This window comes from Elaeis guineensis, chromosome 1 (assembly GCF_000442705.2).
Source record: "Elaeis guineensis isolate ETL-2024a chromosome 1, EG11, whole genome shotgun sequence".
Lineage (NCBI taxonomy): Eukaryota > Viridiplantae > Streptophyta > Magnoliopsida > Arecales > Arecaceae > Elaeis > Elaeis guineensis.
Window position 1 is genome coordinate 132,579,541 of NC_025993.2, and position 6,285 is coordinate 132,585,825.

Below are 6,285 nucleotides of genomic sequence, written 5' to 3' on the forward strand. Positions count from 1 at the left end.
ACATGATAAGACATAAAGACAAAAGAGCTCTAAAGAGGCCCTGCTCCCTCCGACCTAGGGTTATCTACTCTATCCCTCAACCAGGACTGCCTCAGGTTCTCCATTGCTTCTTCTAGTTCTTCCCTCTTCCGCAGCGCGTCCTGGAGCGCCCGACGAAGTTGCTGGCTCTCAGCCTCCGCTTCTCGATGCCACTTCCGCAAAACTTCGGACTCTACCTCCGCATCTGCGACGGCCTTCCGCTCAAGTGCCAGTTGAATCTTCACTTGTTGCAGCTCGACTGTCTTCTCCCCAAGGGAGACAGAAATCCCTTCGACAGTGCCTCTCAGGGCTTGGAGCTCTTCGGTATCTTGGGCGGAAGTAAGCTGCACCCTATTAACCAACTGCCTCTGGAGACGAACGACCTCGTCAGCCACCTTCCGGAGTCTCCCTTTGTACTCTTCCACTTGCCGGTGCCAGCTGGCCCGCTACACGTCGTGGCTCATCTCGGCATCTTGAAGCTGCTTGTGGAGGTCGAAGACCTTCTGCGACCACTTCTGTTCATCATCAACCCGGGCCAGGAGCCGGGATGAGTTTCCTTCCAGCTGGCCGATCTTCCTCTTCGCAGCTGATAGCTCCACCTTAAGGGCGCTGATCCTGGCCTCTTGGGCCCAAATTCGGTCGCTGGTGCTCTTCTTGCATTCCTCGAGCTCCTTTGTGAAGTTCTCTTTCCTCCGGCTGTAATCCATGATTGCCTTCACCTGGAGACTCCTAAAGTGGGCGGCCTCAGCGGCGGCTTCAGAATGGCCTTCTCTCGATTTGCGGAGCTCGCCTTCTGACTTCTTCAACTTCTTCGTCAAGTGGAGGACCTCCTTTTTCAATCGCTGGATTGTCGATTTCAGCGGGACCCCCAGGGGCAAGGGGAGTGCTTTGGCAGGGCACTGCCATCGGAAGGTGCAAGCATTAAAGATCGACTCATTGCAAGAAGAAAAGCAGAAAGAGGGAGGAGGGGGAAGAAGAAGCCATCCACAACAAGAAATTTGACTTTATTGGTTGAATAATTTTGAAGACAAACAAAAAAGAAATATGGCGACAAAATAAGGGCGCAAGATCAGAGGTCTCAGACCTCAGGGGTAGGAGGTGGAGAACTCGGCGCGGGGGGTGCGACTGCGGTGGCGGCGGATGAGGGGCCGGCCTCGTCTTCAGACTCCTCGAGAAAGCCGAGATCGAGGTCGGGGTATCTGCTGGCCACCTTCTCTTGGCAGAGCTCGAACCCCTTAGTGAACGTCTCCTGGCCGAACTGGATGTTCAGTTCCCTCATCTCCGCGGAGGCCTTAAACTCCTCCACCACAAGGGCCCTGGCCTCCGAGACCAGAACCGGAGTTTGCTCGACCAAATGGGCGACCTCGGCTTCTGCCTTCCTCGCCGACTCCTCCAAGATCCGTCTCTCTTCTTCCTGGGCTTGTCTCTCCTCTTCCCGGGCTTGCCTCTCTCTTTCCAGGGTCTCCTGGAGGGCGGCTACTTCGGCCATCTTCGCTTGGAGGCGAGCCACCTCGGCCTGACAGCGTTCCTTCACCTAAAGGAGGTCCCTTCTCATGCGGCTCGTCGCCTCGACATAGGCGAAGAGCTGGTGCCCAATCTGCAAGGACGGATAGAGAATTACAACAAAGGCCGAGTGACCATGTAAATAAATATCCGCTTACCTCGAGGAAGGACCCCAAAGAGTCCCAAGCCCGCTGCTTGGGATCGGCGCGGTCGATCCTCTCCACGACGTCGGACAGGATGCAGCCATCGAGCAGCCGCCTGATCAAGTCCTTGTCGTTGAAGGGGTTCTCCGATCCCCCCTCGGAGCAGACGGACTCGTCTGCAGCAGCTCGGTGGCTACTCGTCCTGCGAGCCACCGATTTCCTCCTCCTCCCTGCGGCAGGCACCTCCGTGGGACGAACCCCCGGAGTGGGGCCCCAGTCGGCGGGCTCCTCGAGGAAGCCCGAGGGGCCACTGGCTCGGCATCTGAAGGAATGTCGATGGCCGGGGCCGCCTGGACGGGCGCGGCCAAGCTCGTCTCCTCGCCCTGGCCCTCTTCGCCGATCCGGAGGCCGCCGCACCCTTTCTCTTCTGAGCTCTCATGCCCCTGGCAGCATCCGCGTTGCTTCGGCGTCCATTGCTAAAAAAAAAAAAAATAATGATGAGAAAAGAAAAAGGGAAAAAGAAGCAACACCGGTCAATCAAGAGTCAAAAAAAAAAAAAAAGAAAAGAAAAGAAAAGAAAGAAAAAGAAGAGAGTGGGAAGGAAAAAGAAATAAAGAGAAGGAGAAGAGGAAGGCAAGAAAGGATAAGAAAAGATGAATACTCACTGGATCCTGAGGGCTCAGGCCGATGTTGAAAAGAAGCTGCTCCCTCAGAAGATTAGGAAGGGAAGGAGCGGGATAACTTAGAAGCTTCTGGGCGGCCTGGAGGTCGTCCTCTCCCAGGCTGGGAGCCCGGCGGACGGAATCCCTCAGAGACCCCCAAGGGGGCAGGCCCAGTTCCAGGGTCGGGCAGTGGACGAAGAAAAATTTCTCCTTCCAATTGTGAATCGAAGAAGGGGCGCCCTTCACCAACCCCTTCTTACCAAACTGGGGGAGAAGTACCACCAGTCCTTCGCCGAAGGATGGCGTTTGAAGGTATAAAAATGTCTGAACAAGGAGAGGGACGGCTGGACCTCGGCTATGTGGCAGAGGAGAGAAACCCTATCAAAAACCTAAAGGAATTCGGGGCCACGGAGGTGAGAGAAATGTCCAAGAAGCGGAAGAAGGCAGCAACAAAGACAGGAAGCGGAAGCCGGAGTCCGGCACGAAATGCTTCCTGATACAAACAGAAGCGACCGGGAGGGGAGTGCTGGCCCGATCAGAGGGGCCAGGTAGCTCCAGGTCGTACTCCGGAGGAACTCCATACCGAACCCTTATCAGAAGGAGTTCATCCGAAGTCGACGAACAGGGAATAGCGCCCGGTGCAAAAATCGGGCGAGGCCCTGCCCCAGACGTAGGTTCGTCCGCAGAGACAGCGACCTGGGGGTTTGAAGCGGAAGAACTCTCAGAACTGCCGGGAGCAGAAGAGTCAGAAGACATTTTGAGTGGTTTCGAAGGGAGGATCTAAAGGACCCTAAAAAGACAGACCGAAAGGGGAACGAGACGCCGAAGGCTAACTCGGAGGGAGGCACAAAAGTAATGAAGAGAGGAGAAGCTCCTAGGCGGTGAGAGGAAGGTTGGCACTAACCTATATTGCTCTGAGGGACCTGGGGGATAGAAACGGGAGGCACCTACGGCTCGAGAAGACGTTCACTAGAGCAAGGCTCTCGAAGAGAAGACAGACACCAGCGAAAACTCAGGAATGGAGTAAGATGCCTGAAGGGGGGAGGACGGGTTTAAATAGACCCTGGGATCCGGCGCCATAATGATCGCGAATCCCCCAGGCCAGTCCGCATCCGACACGTGTCCCACTCCCCCTGGCAGACGGCTAAAAGCGGCTGACGGTTGGCAGGATCATAATTGCACCGTACCTAGGCCAGTGTACCTGCAGGATTTTCGAAGCATCCCCTCGTACCGCTCCAATTCGAAAAGACTCGGCATGCGCTCACTTAATGCCAAAATATCTGGAGGCGACAGTGTGCAGGGTTCGAAGGGACGGTTCCGGCTGTACCCATCTCTCTCTCTGTGTACTTCCTTCGCTTGAAATTCAAACTCGAAAGTAGGGGACTGGTGTTGGGTATAAATACCCACAGCCGAAACCCTCGACGAAATGACAACAGCACAGCTCCGCCCGGACTCCTACGGGAGCTGGGCTCCACCGCCGACATCAACAACAGCACAGCTCCGCCCGGACTCCTACGGGAGCCGGGCTCCACCGCCGACATCAACAACAGCACAGCTCCGCCCGGACTCCTACGGGAGCCGGGCTCCGCCGCCGACTTCAGAACAGCTCCGCTCGGACTCCTACGGGAGCCGGGCTCCGCCTCCGACATCAACTGCAGCACGGCTCCGTCCGGACTCCTACGGGAGCCGGGCTCCGCCGCCGACATCAACAACAGCACAGCTCCGCCCGGACTCCTACGGGAGCCGGGCTCCGCCGCCGACTTCAGAACAGCACCGCCCGGACTCCTACGGGAGCCGGGCTCCGCCTCCGACATCAACTGTAGCACGGCTCCGCCCGGACTCCTACGGGAGCCGGGCTCTGCCGCCGACATCAACAACAGCACAGCTCCGCCCGGACTCCTACGGGAGCGGGCTCCACCGCCGACTTCAGAACAGTTCCGCCCGGACTCCTACGGGAGCCGGACTCCGCCGCCGACATCAACAACAGCACGGCTCCGCCCGGACTCCTACGGGAGCGGGCTCTGCCGCCGACATCAACAACAGCACAGCTCCGCCTGGACTCCTACGGGAGCCGGGCTCCACCGCCGACTTCAGAACAGCTCCGCCCGGACTCCTACGGGAGCCGGACTCCGCCGCCGACATCAACAACAGCACGGCTCCGCCCGGACTCCTACGGGAGCCGGGCTCCGCCCGGACTCCTACGGAGCCGGACTCCGCCGCCGACATCAACAACAGCACGGCTCCGCCCGGACTCCTACGGGAGCCGGGCTCCGCCGCCGACATCAACAACAGCACAGCTCCGCCGGACTCTTACGGGAGCCGGGCTCCGCCGTCGACTTCAGAACAGCTCCGCCCGGACTCCTACGGGAGCCGGGCTCCACCTCCGACATCAACTGCAGCACGGCTCCGCCCAGACTCCTACGGGAGCCGGGCTCCACCGCTGACATCAACAACAGCACAGCTCCGCCCGACTCCTACGGGAGCCGGGCTCCACGCCGACTTCAGAACAGCTCCGCCCGGACTCCTACGGGAGCCGGACTCCACCTCCGACATCAACTGCAGTACAGCTCCGCCCGGACTCCTACGGGAGTCAAGCTCCACTGCCGATATCAACCACAGCACAGCTCCGCCCGGACTCCTACGGGAGCCGGGCTCCGCCGCCGACTTCAGAACAGCTCCGCCCGGACTCCTACGGGAGCCGGGCTCCGCCTCCGACATCAACTGCAGCACAGCTCTGCCCGGACTCCTACGGGAGCCAGGCTCCGCTCTCAGTATCAACTGCTGGTAAGCTCCGTCCGGTCTCCTACGAGAGCCGGACTTCACCTTTAACTTTGGTTGCAGGGACTCCGCCCGGACTCCTACGAGAGCCGGGTTCCGCCCGCAACTTCAGCTCCGAGAGGGTTCCGCCCGGACTCCTATGGAAGTCAGACTCCACCCACGACCCCAGCCGCTAGGAGGACCTCTCTCGAACCTCTACAAAGGTCGGGCTCCGACCGCTGTCGAGCTTCAATCAACAGATCCGCACCCCCTGGCAGGCCACCAAAATGGCCATGACCCTGCTCCACTTCCTGTGGCGGATTCGTGCAGTTTCATCATTCCCTGACAGGCCGCAGTAACCATCGCCGCCCTGCTCCACTTCCTTGGTGGATTCCGCACAGCTCCACTACCCCCTGGCAGGCCACAATAACGGCCAGAACCTGCTCCACCTCCTGCGACGGATACCGGGCGATTCTCCCATCCGCTGGCAAGTCACGACAACGGGCGCTGCTCCACTCCCTGCAACTGATTCCACGTGACGAGCTGTGGTGATGGCCACGATTCCGCTCCACTACCTCTCGCAATAAACTCTCTGACCACGGGCGGCCCACTACCAGACGGTTACAGGTGTCGCCATCAATCCGTTACCTCCTCCGCCTATAAAAAGGGGGATCCAGATACGTTATTCTCTAGGCTCATTTCTTATCTAAAACTCTGCTAAATTCTCCATTCGAGCACTCCATTCTTGTTGAGGCAGAGAACTGACTTGAGCGTCGGAGGGTCTTGCCGGAGCAACCCCACCTCCGGTTTAGACTTCCTTTGTAGGTCCCGGCGGCGACCGCGGCTTCCCCGACTCCAGCTTCTCCGGTGCAGGCAGATTTTTGCACCAACAACACACATTAGAGTTTATGATCCATCGGATAGTTGATCAACGATTAAGAATCGTTCTAGGGTTAAATGATCAATACGATTGACATTTAACCCAGTGCAAGTGTTGCAGGAGGATCGATTAGCAATTTGATTGCTAATTGGCTTAATTTGATTAAACCAATGGGCTGAGATTAAGTCTAATTAAATATGATTTAATTAGATTTAGTTTGGATTGATTGGATCAAGTCCAATTGGTTTATTGGATAAGCCAAGTACAAGAAAAAACTAGTCCTAGTTCAACTAGGACTTGGATCAATCTAATTTCTAATTTG